Raw genomic sequence first — 15,637 nt, forward strand, 5'->3', positions numbered from 1 at the left:
AATATTAGCAACTCTTCAGCCAATCCAGAGCAGAAAATAATTCTGCTTGCAGGGAGAAGATTTACACTTCAGGTAGCATATTAAGGAGAATTAATGATCTGTTTGCCTTGGTGCTGTACATTACCTCCACTTTATCCATCTACTGAGTAAACGGTAAACACCGTTTGGTCAATATGATAGATTTGGAAGTGGGTTTGAATATCAGTCAATGTCAGGAGTTGATTAGTTGTGTGTGTCTGTGACAGGCTCTTCCATCTCCGTGAATGAAAGCCCACTGATTGCTCGCACTTCACTTCACATTTATTTCCCCCTCTCCACCTGAATACTCTCGGTGTTATGCTGACTATGGAGCAGGCTCATGGCAACATTTTGGACATTCTTCACTCTTCCGTTCCCCTCTTTTCCAAATTTTTTTTCATTGTCCACTGATTTGAACTTCTTTTCATTTAGTTTAACTCCCTTTTCCTTGATTTGCGTTGTTTTTCTTTCTGATTCCGCCCCCCCCCCCTCCCCCCACCCCGCCCCGTCCACCCCTTATAAAAACTGGAGTATCATAAAATCATAGAATTTGCAGTGCAGAAGGAGGCCATTCGGCCCATCAAGTCTGCACCGGCCCTTGGAAAGTGCCCCCTATCCAAGCCCAAAACCTATTCCTATAAGCCAGTAACCCCACTGCCACAATACATGGATATTGTAAATCACATAAAGGGTTAATGTAATGTTTCTACTCTAGTCACTAGATGGTGCTATAGAGCAACCATATAAATATCACATGCCTCCTTGACATCTGGGAGACAGATGGAGGTAGATGGGGATAGCTGGAGAGAGTTAGAGAGAGGAAGACAGAGTAGTTGTGAGATAGTTGAACTAATAGTATAGTTAATAGTGTAGATGTTTAGTGTAATCTTTACTTAACTAATCCCTTCGTAATATTTTTGAATCTTATTCAGTGTAGTGCAATAAATTAGCTTTGTTTATTAAACAAAGCTCGCTGTTCTTTGTTACAACCTTCACCATCCTGCAAGAACAAAAACAAAGAACACAGCATCCACCTAACCTTTTTTTGGGACACTAAGGGCAATTGAGTATGGCCAATCCACCTAACCTGCACATCTTTAGACTATGGGAGGAAACCGGAGCACCCGGAGGAAACCCACGCAGATACAGGGAGAACATGCAGACTCCGCACAGACAGTGACCCAAGCCGGGAATCGAACCTGGGATCCTGGAGCTGTGAAGCAAAAGTGCTAACCACTGTGCTACTGTGCCACAGAGACAATAAAATCAAGCTCGATCGTTAAACACTTACCTTTGTCATTGCAACACCCAAACAACTGTGTTCACTTATGGAAGATGTGAGTAAAGGAGTTAATGTATCAAACGTTTTCTTACAAAGGAACAGAGAATGGTTTGGTTATCAGAGAATACTGTTCCAATTACACATCATGCCACTAACCCAAATTGGCAGTGGCAGAACAACAGATTTATACATTAGAGTTCCATTTGGTGGAATTGTGTTCATAAAGGAAAAATCCAGTGAGCTGCCATTAACAGTGCAACGGGGCCCATAGGATTACATTTGATCATTTCAGGAATTTCTTTCCTTTTAACTAGAGCTGAAACAACAGGGCAGATGCAGAGGCTCCTGTAAAAATAAAGAGAATACATTTATCAATACCACAATTAAATTAAAATTGTTCTGTTGCACACATGGTTTTAATTTAATGGCAGTCCTCCCCTAGAATTTTCACAGATGGAACATAGCTATATAATCCCATCGGGGTGCTCTCAGAGGGCTATGTTTAAATATGAATAAAATTATCACCAGATGCATTTGAAGCTCTTCTATTAACATTGGCATGTTGGCCGCACAGTTAGAACAGCGCTCGTGGAAAGCAGCAATGTTAATGGGGTGCAGCATACATTCATGTTGAGAACGAATTGATCCATAATAACAGTTACTGGGCGGGATTCTCCGTTGGCTGACGCTGAAATCGGGAAACGCGATTGGGCAGAGTATAGGTTCCGACGGCAAAATCGCGGCGGGCGCCGATTTGACGCCAAGTCGCAATTCTCTGTCACCTCGACAGCGGCATCAATGTGGTTCAGAACGCATATACAGTAAACATCCTTTAGATATTATTAGCGAGCCTAACCTGGTATTCTCTGGGGCCCCCGCGATTCTCCGCCTCCGATGGGCTGAGTTCCGTTTGGCACGGTTCACATGTGCTTTTAAAAATTGTGAAACCGGCGTTGTGGCTGCTGAGGGAGAGAGAGGGGGTTACGGTAAGTGTCCAACATCGCCACAGTTTGCTGACAGCTGTGCCGCTGGCCGGGAGCTTCTGCCAGAGCCGAGGGGAGTAGCGTGGCTGGTCAGGAGGTGAGCTGTGGGGTCGGGATGTGCGGACATGGAAGACCATTGCCGAAGCTGGAAAGGCAGCAATGCAGCTGCACACGCCGCTGACTGTCCACTGTGAACTTAAAGCCCCGGGTCGTATAAGTGTTCCCCCAGGGCACGATTCCCCTTGTGCCCTCTGGCCCCAGCTGACCCATCGGCTGTATGAACGCACTCCAGCACAACCAGCGCAATCTTGTTGGCTGGGATGAGTGTGTGTGGGGAGTGCAATGTGCATATGCAGCTGCAGCTTGTCAGCCTCCCGAGTGTCAATCACGGACCCGGCGAATCCCGCACCTTTTTTCATTGGAATCGATTGTGTTTCACATGGCACCAGTGCTAGCCCATCCAGAGTCGCTCAATCAGTCCAGGTTCAGCGTCAGTTTTGTTGTTGTGAAAGTCCAGGAATTCTGCACCGGTGCCAACACTTAGTCTCAGGAATGGAGAATCTCACACAAGATGAACTAACATATACAAAGCTAACAGCCCTGAGACAACAGTCTCCTTGATTCCTCTTACTCATTTGTTACATGTTGTATTCTTGCAGTTTCTTTCCTGTTCAAAATTTTGTACCTCATATTCCATTGCTCTATCTGACTGTGTCAATATATAAAACATAATGCCAGTATAAATAATCAATGAGGGAAGCCAAATTAGGGTTGTCGTGAAAGAGAAGAGATGTAGAACGATTTGGATAGATCTTTCAAAACCATGGCACAGGTATGATGGGCTGAATGGCCTTCTTCTGTGCTGTATGATTCTAACCAGACTATCTGAAAACAGGACTTACCAGATTTACTGACCACGGATTGTTTTGCATTGCACCTGTTAATTGCTGATTTTCCATCTATTAAACTGAAAGGATGGAACATTGAGGGCGCAATTCTCCGCCCCCTACGACGGGTCGGAGAATAGCGGGAGGGCCTTCCCGACATTTTTCCTGACCTCCCGCTATTCTCCCACCGCCACGCCCGCCCCCCGACATGAATTGCTGCTCGCCGTTTTTTTACGGCGAGCAGCGATTCTCCCCTATCCGATGGGCCGATTTCCCAGGCCTTTACAGCCGTTTTCACGAACGGCAACACACCTGCTCTCACCGTTCGTGAAAACGGCCGCAAAGTGCCGTTCTGGGTAACCATGGCACCGATTGGCACGGCCGCACCACGGCCGTGCCAAGGGTGCCATGGGCCCGCGATCGGTGGGCACCGATCGCGGGCAGAGGGTCCGAACCCCGCGCACTCTTTGTTCCTCTGCCGCCCCGCTGGATCAGTCCGCGGGGCAGCTGAGGGGCATACCGGCCCGCGCATGCACGGGTTTCACGCATATGCGTGATGACGTCATCCGCGCATGCTTGGGTTGGAGCCGTCCAATCCGCGCATGCGTGGCTGACGTCATCGTGCGCGTCAGCCGCCATTACCCTTGGCGCGCGGGCTTAGTGACGGTCGCTAAGCCTGCGATGCCGTGGTTCACGGGGCCCCGCTGCTAGCCCCGACCGGGGAGCAGAATCGGGTCCCGGGAGGGGGCGTGGAGGCTGCCGGGAAACACGGCCGGTTTCACGGCAGCCTTCACGACTCTCCGCATTTGCGGAGAATCGCGCCCTGAGTTCCTGAAAAGTTAACAGCAAAAGCCCAGTTGGTATGTAAAACAGTTTTGAACTTATTCAGTTCTGGGAATAGGCTCCCACAACACCTCAATTACACTTCCTCAGATCCTCCACCTTCCCTGTAAGGACTCCATTCCATTTTTCCAGTTTATTTGTCGATATCTGTTCTGATGATGCTACATTCCAGAATTGTACTTCTGGCACACCTTCCTTCTTCCCCAACAAAGGATTTGCCCCACTGTGCTTGACAAGGCCCACAACTGGGTCTGACCCATTTTGCATATTTCTGCATTCTCCCCTTGCCCTCCCTCCCAGAACCAGGAAAGCTGGCACGGTGACACAGTGGTTGCACTGCTGCCTCACAGCGCCAGGGACCTGGGGCTAGATTCTCCCCTACACAGCGGGGCGGGGGTTCCCAGAGGGATGGAGTGGCGTGAACCACTCTGGCGTCGGGCAGACCCAAAGGTGCGGAGAATCCGCACCTTTAGGGGCCAAGCATTCACCTTGAGGGGCGAGGCCTGCGCCGGAGTGGTTCCCGTCTTGCCGGCTGGCGTGGAAGGCCTTTGGCGCCACGGCAGCCGGGACCGAAGGGACTTCGCCGGCCGGCGGAAGTCCGCGCATGCGCCGGAGCGTCAGTGGCTGCTGACGCATCCCCGTGCATGCGCAGGGGAGGGGGTCACTTCCGCGTCGGCCATCGCTAAGTCTATGGCCAACGCGGAAGGAAAAGAGTGCCCTCACGGCACAGGCCCGCCCGCGGATCGGTGGGCCCCGATCGCGGGCTAGGCCGCCTGGCCCCCCCCCCAGGACCCTGGCGCTCACCCACGCCGCCAGTCCCGCCGGTAAGGGAGGTGGTTTGATTCACGCCGGCGGGAGAGGCATTACAGCAGTGGGACTTCGGCCCATCGCTGGCAGGAGAATCGCTGGGGGGGGGACCGGCGTGGCGCGATTCCCGCCCCCATCGAATATCCGGTGCCGGAGAATTCGGCGGCCGGCGGTGGCGGGATTCACCTGGCCCCCGGCGATTCTCCGACCCAGCAGGGGGTCAGAGAATCCAGCCCCTGGTTTCTATACCAACTCTGGGTGACTGTGTTGAGTTTGTACTTTCTCCCTGTGTCTGTGTGGGTTTCCAGGTGCTCCGGTTTACTTCCACAGTACAAAGATGTGCAGGTTAGGTGGATTGGCCATGATAAAATTGATCCTTCGTGTCCAAAGAAGTGCAGGTTAGGTGAGGTTACGAGGATAGGACGGGGGAGTGCATAAAGTGCTCTTTCAAAGGGTTGGTGCAGACTCAAAGTGTCAAATGGCCTCCTTAATCACTGTACGGATTCTATGATAAGGTTCCCTTGCCCTCATTGCCCAATACACTAGCTTTCACATTCAAAAGATCATCCTCCTCCATTTCTGTACCCCCAACATGATGCACCGCCAAACATATCTTCCCTTCCACTCTCGAGACATCATTCTGAACATCTTAATTCACTCCTGTCTCCCACCACAACACCTTGTCCCCTTCCAGCAACACCTTCCATGCAATCACACAAGGTGCAACACCTGATTTATCTTCCAAGGCCCCAAACACTCCTTTCAGGTGAACCAGTGATTTATTGATTGTACGTCTTGCAATTTATTTTACCATGTTCACTGCTCATAATGTAGTTTTGGAAGATCGCAATCAATGAAGCTACTGACACTGCAATCACTTCTATTAAGACCCTCAGATGAAAGCTTAGGGGACTTGACAACCTTTCCTTCCAGTGATTTCCCAGAATCCTTTGCCTATTGATTGTGATTGTTTTAGTTTCTGTGGGCAGGCGGTGGTACAATGGTATGTTGCTGGACCACTCAACCAGACTCCCAGGGTATTGCTCTGGAGACTTGGGATCGAATCCCACCATGGCAGATCGTGGAATTTGAATTAAATCAATAAAAAATCTGAATTAAAAGTCTAATGATGACCATGAAATAATTGTTGATTGTCATAAAAATTCATCTGGCTCACTAATGTCTTTCAGGGGGGAAATCGGCCAACCTTACCTGATCTGGCCTACATGTGACTCCAGACCCACACAAATGTGGTTGACTCTTAAATGAGCTCTGAAATTCAGTTGTATCAAAGGGATGAAACCGGAGAAACCACCAGGCTATCATTTAGACACTGGAAACGATAAAAGCAAATTTAGCATGATCAACATTGCAAATTCCTCCTAACACCTGGGAACATGTGACAAAATTGAGATAGCTGTCTCACCTACTAGTTAAGCAGCAGCCTGCCATAGCCAAAGCCACGGAATAATGCCTTCCAGAAAATACCCCAGACACTATCCCCGAGTATGCCCCGTCTCACTTCACCCAAATCGATGAATGCTTCCAAATAAGAGGGGGACAAAGGAAGTGCTTTACAGACACCATGAAGGCTTACCTCAAGAAATTCAACATAAACGTCAAAACCTGGGAGACCCTTGCTCAGAGGAGACCTACTTGGAATAACCTGCTCATTGAAGGGACACAATTCTCTGAGGACACCTGACAATAAGAGGCCCGGAAAGGAGCCTTGGAAAGGAATACCAATGATCTAGAATCCAAGGACCAATCCCACATTCTGGAAACACCTGCTAAGTGTGCGGTCGAAGTGCAGCTCTAGAATCGGGCTTGTAAGCCACGCAAGGACCCACAGAACCCAGACCAGTAACATGGAACTTCTTCGACCATAAGATATAGGAGCAGATTAAGGCCATTTGGCCCATCGAATCTGCTGTGCCATTCGATCATGGCTGATATGTTCCTCAGGTGGACAATCATACACATTAGCGAGCAATCGCTGAAGAAGACTTGCAGAAACTATTGCTATTAATGTTTCTAGCTGTTTTCTCTATTTTTTGAGTCTTTCATTGCTAATTTCTTAACTCTGTTCAGCCTTCTAACCTACCATTAATCTTCACAGTATTGTATGTTTTTTCTTTTAATCTGATACTATCCTTAACTTCCTTCGTTAACCACTGATGGTACATCCTTTTCATTCAGTCTTTCTTTCTCATGGGAATATATCTTTGCTGAGAGTTATGCAATATTTCCTTAAATTTCTGCCGCTGTACTCTACTGTCTCACCTTTTAACCTATTTTCCTACTTTGCATTAGCCAACTCTGTCCTCATACCCTTTTAATTGATTTTATTGACGTTCAAGATATTAGTTTATAACTACACTTTTGACCCTCAACTGGATGTGATGTTTTATCATGTTAAGATCACTGTTGCCTTGAGGTTCCTTTATTTTGATGTTGTTACTTGCAGATGACCAGATCTAAAATATCCTGGTCCCTGCTTGGCACCAGAACTGGTCTAAGAGATTGTCCTGAAGACATTAAATCATCTTTGACCCTAGATTTTCCAATCCGATTCATCCAATCTATGTGAAAATTAAAATCACCCATGCTTTTATGGCACCCTTCTTATATGCTCTCATTAATTCTTCCTGTATGCTCTGTCCTGCAGTTTAGCTATTGTTTGAGGGCCTATAAATTATTCTCTAATCTTTGTTTTTCCTTATCTCTTCTACCCAAACTGATTCTACATCTTGATCTTCTGAACTAAGGTCATTCTAAACTAAGGTTATCCTCACTCGTGTACTAATGCCATCCTTAATTATCCGTGCTATCCGCTACCTTTCCCCAGCTTCCTGTCTTTCTGAAATGACAAATATCCTGGAAGGTCCCAGTTCTGCTCACCTTGTAATCATGTATTTGTAATGGCTATCATGTTGTACATGTTTATTTCTATTTATGCTATCAATTATTCTGTTTTGTTATTAATGTTGTGTGCGTTCAGACACAGCCTTTAATTCTGACTTTTTAACCATTTGCGCAAACTCTGGTTTTACCTTTTGGCACACTATTAAGTTTATTTGGTCTGTCTCTTCCAACCAGACCCTGGCTGTCATTACCCATGTCACTACCTTGCTCTATTGTCTTTCCCTTTTTCTTAATTTCATCACATCTCACCTTACATAATCCATCACCCCCAATATTTCTTCCAAAGCCCTCTCAACCGCCCTAATTATCCTACTTGCCAGAACAGTGGTCCCAGCACAATTCAGGTGAAGAACGATCCAATGGTACATCTTCCACTTTTCCAGTACTGGTGCCAAAGCCCCATCAATTGTAACCCATTTCTCCCACATCAATCTGTGAGCCATGCATTCAACTCTGTAGTCTTATTTGGCTGACATCAAATCACTCGTGGCTCATGTGGTAATCCAGTGGTTCTGTTCTTTAGTTTAGCACCTAGCCACTCGTAACGCACAAGCAGAATCTCTTTCCAAGTCATACCTGTGAGGTTAGTACCTACATGGACCACAACAACTGGATCCTCCCTCTCCCACTATAAGTCCATCTCAAGCCCTGAGCAGACATCCTGAACCCTAGGACACAGTCTTCAAGACTTATGCTGGAGGCTGCTGAGAAGTGTGTACATCTCCCCTGATTATTCTGTCCCCTCGCACCATTACATTTCTATTTATTCCCTGCATTTAAACAGCTCCCTGCACCATGGAGCCATGGTAAGTTTGCTCATTCACCTTTCAGCAACTCTCTTATCCATACAGCTGCTAGAACCAGGAGCTTGTTGGACAATTGGAGGGGTTGACGTTCCTCCACTCTGCCTGCTCAGTCCTCATACCTCTCTTACTCGCTGTCACAACCTCCAGTGTTTGACCACTCACCAAATCAGTAGAATCCAGCCGCACAGTATCTTCTACTGCACAGTATCCAGGGAAACTTTATCCCTCTCTGATGCATCGTAGTGTCTGAAGCTCAGCCTCCAACTCATAAACTCTGAGCAGGGATTCATCAAGCTGCAAAGCTGCTGCAGACATGGTTACCAGGATCACACTGGAGTCCATTAGATCCCAGCTGCAGCACATCACCTTCATTACCACCATTTTTGTGTTTACGTTAACTCATTCATGAGTTAATTCCTTCATTTAATGCCTCTCATCCTGGTTATGCTTATATTACTTACCTTGATTAATTTTCAAAATCTCTTTCATGGGATGCAAATGAGCATTTATTGGCGATCCATAATGGCCCCTGAAAAGGTGAGTCACTAGATTAGATAAGAGAAACAGCGAAAATTCTCACCAACTACGTTACATCCTTTGCTGTTACGTCCAACTTCAATTTTCTGTGGAATGCTCTGAATGCACAGACTCACCCCCAAGCTCTTCAGAATCCTACCTCTCTCTTCTGTTTATCCTCCATTTCTGGAATGTAACTTATATCTTTACCAGCTGCTGGGGGATGTAAAAAAGTAAAAAAACAGTAGCACCTCTTTTTCCTTCTGGATCAAATTCCCAACCATCCACTCCGTCTACGTCTCACTGCAGCCTTGTCTCCTCTCTATGCTTCCCATTAATCTGATTACAATTTCCTGATATTCCAACTTTCAATAGTGGAACCTCATTCTCAAAAATGCACAGAAAGAAATTGTTGCCAATTTCCCACCAAATGAAAACATGCAACAATTTCCTGCTTATGAGCTACCAACAAGTGAGGCTGGATATAATAGAAAATGGATTTAAATGATTGCATGGCTTGTTGCATGGCTTAAATTAAGTGGAGCTATCTGGTTTAATTCTTTAACTAATAAACTAGTTCATTTCTAGATCTTTTATATCACTGATCTTGCTGGAGGAATCTGAAGGGTTTTTGTATGAAAATGCAAAATTGGGAGATTCAGAAAGCTATTGCCAAGATCAAGCTTTTCTGCAAACGTCAGATGAGCCATGAAAAGTTTGTCTTAACTGAAAAGGGGCTGGTTTAGCTCACTGGGCTAAATTGCTGGCTTTTAAAGCAGACCAAGCAGGCCAGCAGCATGGTTCGATTCCTGTACCAGCCTCCCCGAACAGGCGCCGGAATGTGGCGACTAGGGGCTTTTCACAGTAACTTCATTGAATTCTACTCGTGACAATAAGCGATTTTCATTCCATTTCATTTCAAAAGCAGACGCAGATTTCGAGTAGTGGAGCCTACATTTGTTATTAATGTTGTATCGCTCACCTACATTTCTGTCCCTCCCCCCAGCAACCTCACGTCTCCCCCCACCCACTTTCATCCCACAGAACACAAAGGTAGAAACCACAAAACCACACAAATATATCACTGCTTTTCCACTCACGCCTCTGAGTAATGGTTGAATTGTTTAAATTCAAACTTACCTCTTGCTTGTCAGAATGATAGTAAAGATGGTGAATATTGCGATGTGTGTCTGGAGGCGGGCAAACAGGGAACCTGCTGATGAGCAACGAGATTGCTGATGATATTTATTGCAGCACAGGCCAGTGCAGGACAGAATGAGCCGCTCCAGTGCAGGTGCAAATCTTCCAATTGGCAAGGTGCATGCGCTGCCATTCAGTATATTTCACAGAGTCTCCTTTAGTTTCAGGAACAAAGATTAATCTCCTTACTTCCTCTCACAAAATCAAAGAAGGTATTGCCGTAAATTCACCTGAGTAGAGTCCAGTGAGTCCAAGTCTGATATCAGGTGGCTCTGTCTGGCAGGATTCTGTTTTGTGTCCTGGAAGAGAGACTTTCTAAAGACATGGCCTTGAGAGTGATGGTGGTTAGAACTACCAGCATGTGACCAACTGCAACCATTATATCAGACCAGCAATGGTCCATTTTGAAAAACAGAATATTAAGATTTTCTTGCTTCATCCCTTGTTGGCACTGCAATTTAGGTAACTTTTTTCTACTCATTTTCTTTACAAACTTATCAATTGCATAATTATAAGTAAAACCACATAAAGGCGCACTTTCAATCATCAATATTGCTGAAGTTGTCAAATGTTCCTGACTCACAGTATTTCACAAATAATTTTCAATACAGAAAAAGAGTGTTTACCGGAAGAATTTATGACAGGTATTGTTAAAAATATTTTCAGAATAATTTCCCCATTTGGAAAGATTGCCTGCAAAACATCATGTACAAGACTGTACAAATCAGCTGGTGATCTCAAAGCACAGAACTCAGTACTGTTGATGAAATGCATGAATTTTTTTACTTCATCCTCAAAAAGATTTCTGCCTATGCCCTCCCGCTAAAATTCACTGAATTTCATACCACAGTGTCTTTTAGCATTTACATCCAAACTTCTGTCCAAAAGCATGTAAAATAAATCATGTTTTCTTCAGAGATTCAATTCTACTCTGCAATTGCAGCATTGTTGTGTCAAAAATAACATTGGCAGACTCAATGATGATTTTCTATTTCCCTTTTAAATCCAATTCATTGTCTCTAGCTTCATTGAAAAATAACTTCCAGCATATTCTTCTCATCAAATATATCACAGGGACCTATATTTTGTGTTAGTTTAGTACCTCCCCTTCCAATGAGCTAGAGTCATATAGAACTTCCATGGCAAAATGTTTAACTAAGGCTAAAAATTGTGCAGTATTCAATACATTTTTATCAACATTTTGCAGCGATTTTCTTCTGGTATTAATTCTTTGAAGTAAACTGTTTTGCAGGACAGTAAAATCAGCAACATTGCACTTTTCAAACTTCTCTACTAAAGATTTTGCTTCTGCTTACACACGTGTTTTTTCCTGAATTTGATGAGGCTATGTCTAATAATGTTCCCTTTACATCAGCAATGTTGATTTTTGTCATCAGAAATTCTTTTGACTGTGTTATGCTTGTATTCGCCTGCTCCAAGCATGACATTCCACCAATGCATGAAAACTGAAAAAAGGGAATACACATTTTGAACAAAGTCACAACAGTGTACAACTTCCTCAAAGGATTGAGCTGCAGCATTATAGTTCAATTTAAGGAGTGATTGGAACTTGAGATGGAGAATACTTCGGGGCTTACTTTGTTCAGTGTTACTTGTGGACCAGAATATTTTCCTGCTATATTTGCAGCATTATGGAGGCTCTACATGACACATTCTGAATGCAAGCTAAATTTGCAATGATTTCCAAAACAGTTGTCTTCAGACACACAGAATTGAGGGATTTTAGCTGGACAAAACAAAGAAGTTGCTCTACAGCTTTATCATCGCTTATCACATATCATAAAACGAATGTTAATTTGTCCACATGACTCACATCTGATGTTGAATCAACTATTATGGAACTGTATTTGAATCTTTTACTTCATTCAAGGATTGGTTAATGATCTGCTCTGCCATTATAGTGATGATCATCGTCAGTTAGGTGTGTTAAAATGTTGGTCTTCTCTGGGTCACAGTATTACAAATGCTCTTTGAGAAGCTCATCAAATTCACTGTGATATTCAAGGCAGGCTGAAAAATGTCCTCCTCGATTTGAAAATGGTGACTCATTATGCCCTCTTCGAGATAGCTCCTCAGAGAAAACCAGTTTGACCATGGCAACAACACGTCTCAGCATTTTCCTCCAATAAGAAAACTCCTTTTGAAACTGAGTCGTTAGCGCAGAATCAATTCTTCCAGATAATTTGCATTTTTGAACAAATGCACACATATATTTGATATGAAGTTTGGAAGTTTCATGATCAGCAATATCATATCGTTCCATTGTCATTTCAGAGTCCATTTCTTGTTCAACTTTTTCAGGTGATGTTGGTACATCCGGAAATCGCAACGCCTAAGTCATCAGATAATTTACTCATACTTTTGGATGAGGATGAGTATGTGCTGTTCAATACTTCAAAATTTTAAGGAAAGTGGGGATACAGCTTCACAGGGATTTCAGGCTTTCCAATGATGCAAGATGCCATTGACTGCGCACGAATTGCTTTGCAGACACTGCAGGCACAATTTAATGGAAACGTTTCTGAGTGTGACAGCGAACAGGAAGTGACACGGGCTTCACAGTGTTTGACCCGGCGAGGCCGTCACTGCTATCAAACATTAATTGATCCACATAACGAAGCCTAACGTCATCAGATAATTTACTCATACTTTTGGATGAGGATGAGTATGTGCTGTTCAATACTTCAAAATTTTACAAATAAAGTGACAAACTGTATTTTTGCCGATGTGCGTCCGATTGCTTTGCTTTCAATTTTATGCATTTTTGACTGCCAGTTTGATAGTGTCGCCTCATATTCGTAAAGAAACTGATCTTGATTTTAAACAGCGAATACAGTGTTTGAAAGAGAAGGCGTTTGCACAGTCAATCCCACATTTTTATCAGGTGCAAGATTTGCAAAAGTGGGCTTCATCTCTTAACTATGGAGCTGTGATTCTGATTATGGATTTCAAACAATACTCACTCTACTCCTGCTTATTTCCTCCTCACAAAACCTCCCTCCCCGTGGGACCCGCAACCCATCACAAACTTCCCTTCCATGCAACCCAGCCCTCACATACTCTCCCTCCCTGCAAGTCTGCAACTCAACCCCCTCCCGCACACTCTTCCCCACACCCCCATTCCCTCACAGTCTCCCCCCACCCCTCACAGTCTTCCGTTCTCGTTCACCTCGCTCGCTGTGTCTTCGACATCATGGATGCTGCACCTCTCTGTCTCCTTGGGCTTATTTGTGTGCCTGTTGCTGGCCTGGGTGTGTCAGCTCTGCTGCTGAAGCAAACCTGCTGCTCCTCATGGTGATTTGGGCATCATTGTGAGCCTGTTGCTTGCCTGGGTGTTGGGGGAGGAGGGGTCTTTTCTGCTCTGCTGCCAGCTCAAACCTGCTCCTCTTCTGCGCGGCTTTGTCTCTTGAGGGTTTGGGGTGTAGCGCTCCCGTTTCTGGCCTGAGGGGGTCAAACCTCAGCAGCTTATGACATGTCTCTCCCTTGCCTTTTGGTCACGTGCACACCTACTACCAAAACCGTTACTTTCCTATTCTCTTTGAGACTCGGCCAATCAAAATTTGAGTTTGCTCTGCATTTACTGGTAATATCAGCAGCAACTGCAGAGTAATCAGCCTCCGGTTGGATGCTCTGCTAACTGTTGACTCTGGCAATGTCGAGCTGATGTTTACCTGGTCCCACACAAGGCCTCCCCCGTTGGTTGAGGCCCTGTACCTAGGCATGGTGTATTTCAGTGCAAATCCCTGTCTGCCTCAGCGCAGTGCTAGGAATGCAGTGTCAGGGGCTGAGAAGATGTCTGTGATGATGAATGTTTGTGCACGTGTGTCCTTCCAGAATTGAACTGGAGACTTTGGCTGCATCTGGCAGTCTTCCATTCACTGCAGAGCAAGGAAGGCCACGGAGGCTGCTGATTCAAACAGAGCTAATTATATTTCATTCTTTGTTACAAGAGAGACACAAGGAAAGTGGGGATACAGCTTCACAGGGATTTCAGGCTTTCCAATGATGCAAGATGCCATTGACTGCGCACGAATTGCTTTGCAGACACTGCAGGCACAATTTAATGGAAACGTTTCTGAGTGTGACAGCGAACAGGAAGTGACACGGGCTTCACAGTGTTTGACCCGGCGAGGCCGTCACCGATATCAAACATGAATTGATCCACATAACGAAGCCCCATGGGCTTCTCGGCTGATTTGCCATTCCGTGTCCACCAGCTCCCCGCTAACAAGGAGGAGCAGCATTTAAACCAATCCCACAGAGGGAACCCCACACAGCTCGCAGCCGTGCCACCGAGGAGACCAGCCCATGAATGAATGAAATGAAATGAAAATCACAAGTAGACTTCAAATGAAGTTACTCTGAAAAGCCCCTAGTCGCCACATTCCGGCGCCTGTTCGGGGAGGCTGGTACGGGAATTGAACCGTGCTGCTGGCCTGCTTGGTCTGCTTTCAAAGCCAGTGATTCGGGGATGCCGACCTGGACAGATTGTTGGACGCGGTCCAGTGCAGATGGGATACCTTGTTCCCTGAGGGGCCCAGAGGGTCAGCTAGAGGTAAGCCAGTGCCATCTGGGAGGAGAGGGCAGCAGCTGCCAGCTTGGGGATCATTACCAGGAGGACCGGCACTCAGTGGCGTAAGTATATCAACAACCTCCACCGGGTCATGCGGATGGGTAGGCATAGACCCCCTGGCACCAGGCAGCCACCATGGCTGACAGAGCCAGATGATTCCGGGGCAGCCGGTGCTCAATTCAGCTACCCCTCCCTCCCAGCACTAATCGGCGCCCACGTGGCCATTTTCTGGGAAAGTGGTTAGATCATACGTTCATTCCCAATCATTGTACGGAGTTTGGCGTTAAGTGATGATTATTGGTTTCTCGCCACAACACGGCTTGATCCTGATTCCGCCAATCGGAGCAGCCTGGTGTGATGACAAATCGATCGGCACCTGGTACAGTTCCTGATTTTGGCCTCTCCCACAATATAATGACCGCGTCGCGTTTCAGCGAGAGTGCGACCCGACCGTAAAATCGTTCGCTACACATCAACTCTGGCTTATACCAGAACTGTAAGAGATTCCATTTAGTCATAGTCAAAGAACTAACAGTGCAGAAGAAGGTAATTCGACCCATCGAGTCTGCACCGGCCCTTGGAAAGAGCACCCTGCCCAAACCTACACATCCACCCTATCCCTGCAACCCAGTAACCCCACCTTTTTTTTGTCCACTAAGGGGAAATTTTAGCATGACCTAACCTGCACATCCACCTAACCTGCACAAAACACAATCAGTAAGAATGAACAACAACACCTCCTCCATAATAGTCCTAGGCTGCGTACTTAGCCCCCT

At 45.8% G+C, this 15,637-nt stretch overlaps 1 long non-coding RNA gene across 1 annotated transcript in view; it reads right to left on the minus strand.

Moving 5' to 3' along the window:
- Positions 1-1,315: 1,315 nt before the first annotated feature.
- LOC119970163 overlaps positions 1,316-15,637 on the minus strand; it is a 44,540-nt gene continuing 30,218 nt past the window's right edge. The window contains exons 2-3 of the long non-coding RNA XR_005461550.1: positions 9,013-9,080; positions 1,316-1,645 (exon numbers count right to left, since the gene is read on the minus strand). This is a non-coding gene — a long non-coding RNA (uncharacterized LOC119970163). The remainder of the gene's footprint in view (positions 1,646-9,012; positions 9,081-15,637) is intronic.

This window comes from Scyliorhinus canicula, chromosome 8, assembly GCF_902713615.1.
Source record: "Scyliorhinus canicula chromosome 8, sScyCan1.1, whole genome shotgun sequence".
Taxonomy (NCBI): Eukaryota; Metazoa; Chordata; class Chondrichthyes; order Carcharhiniformes; family Scyliorhinidae; genus Scyliorhinus; species Scyliorhinus canicula.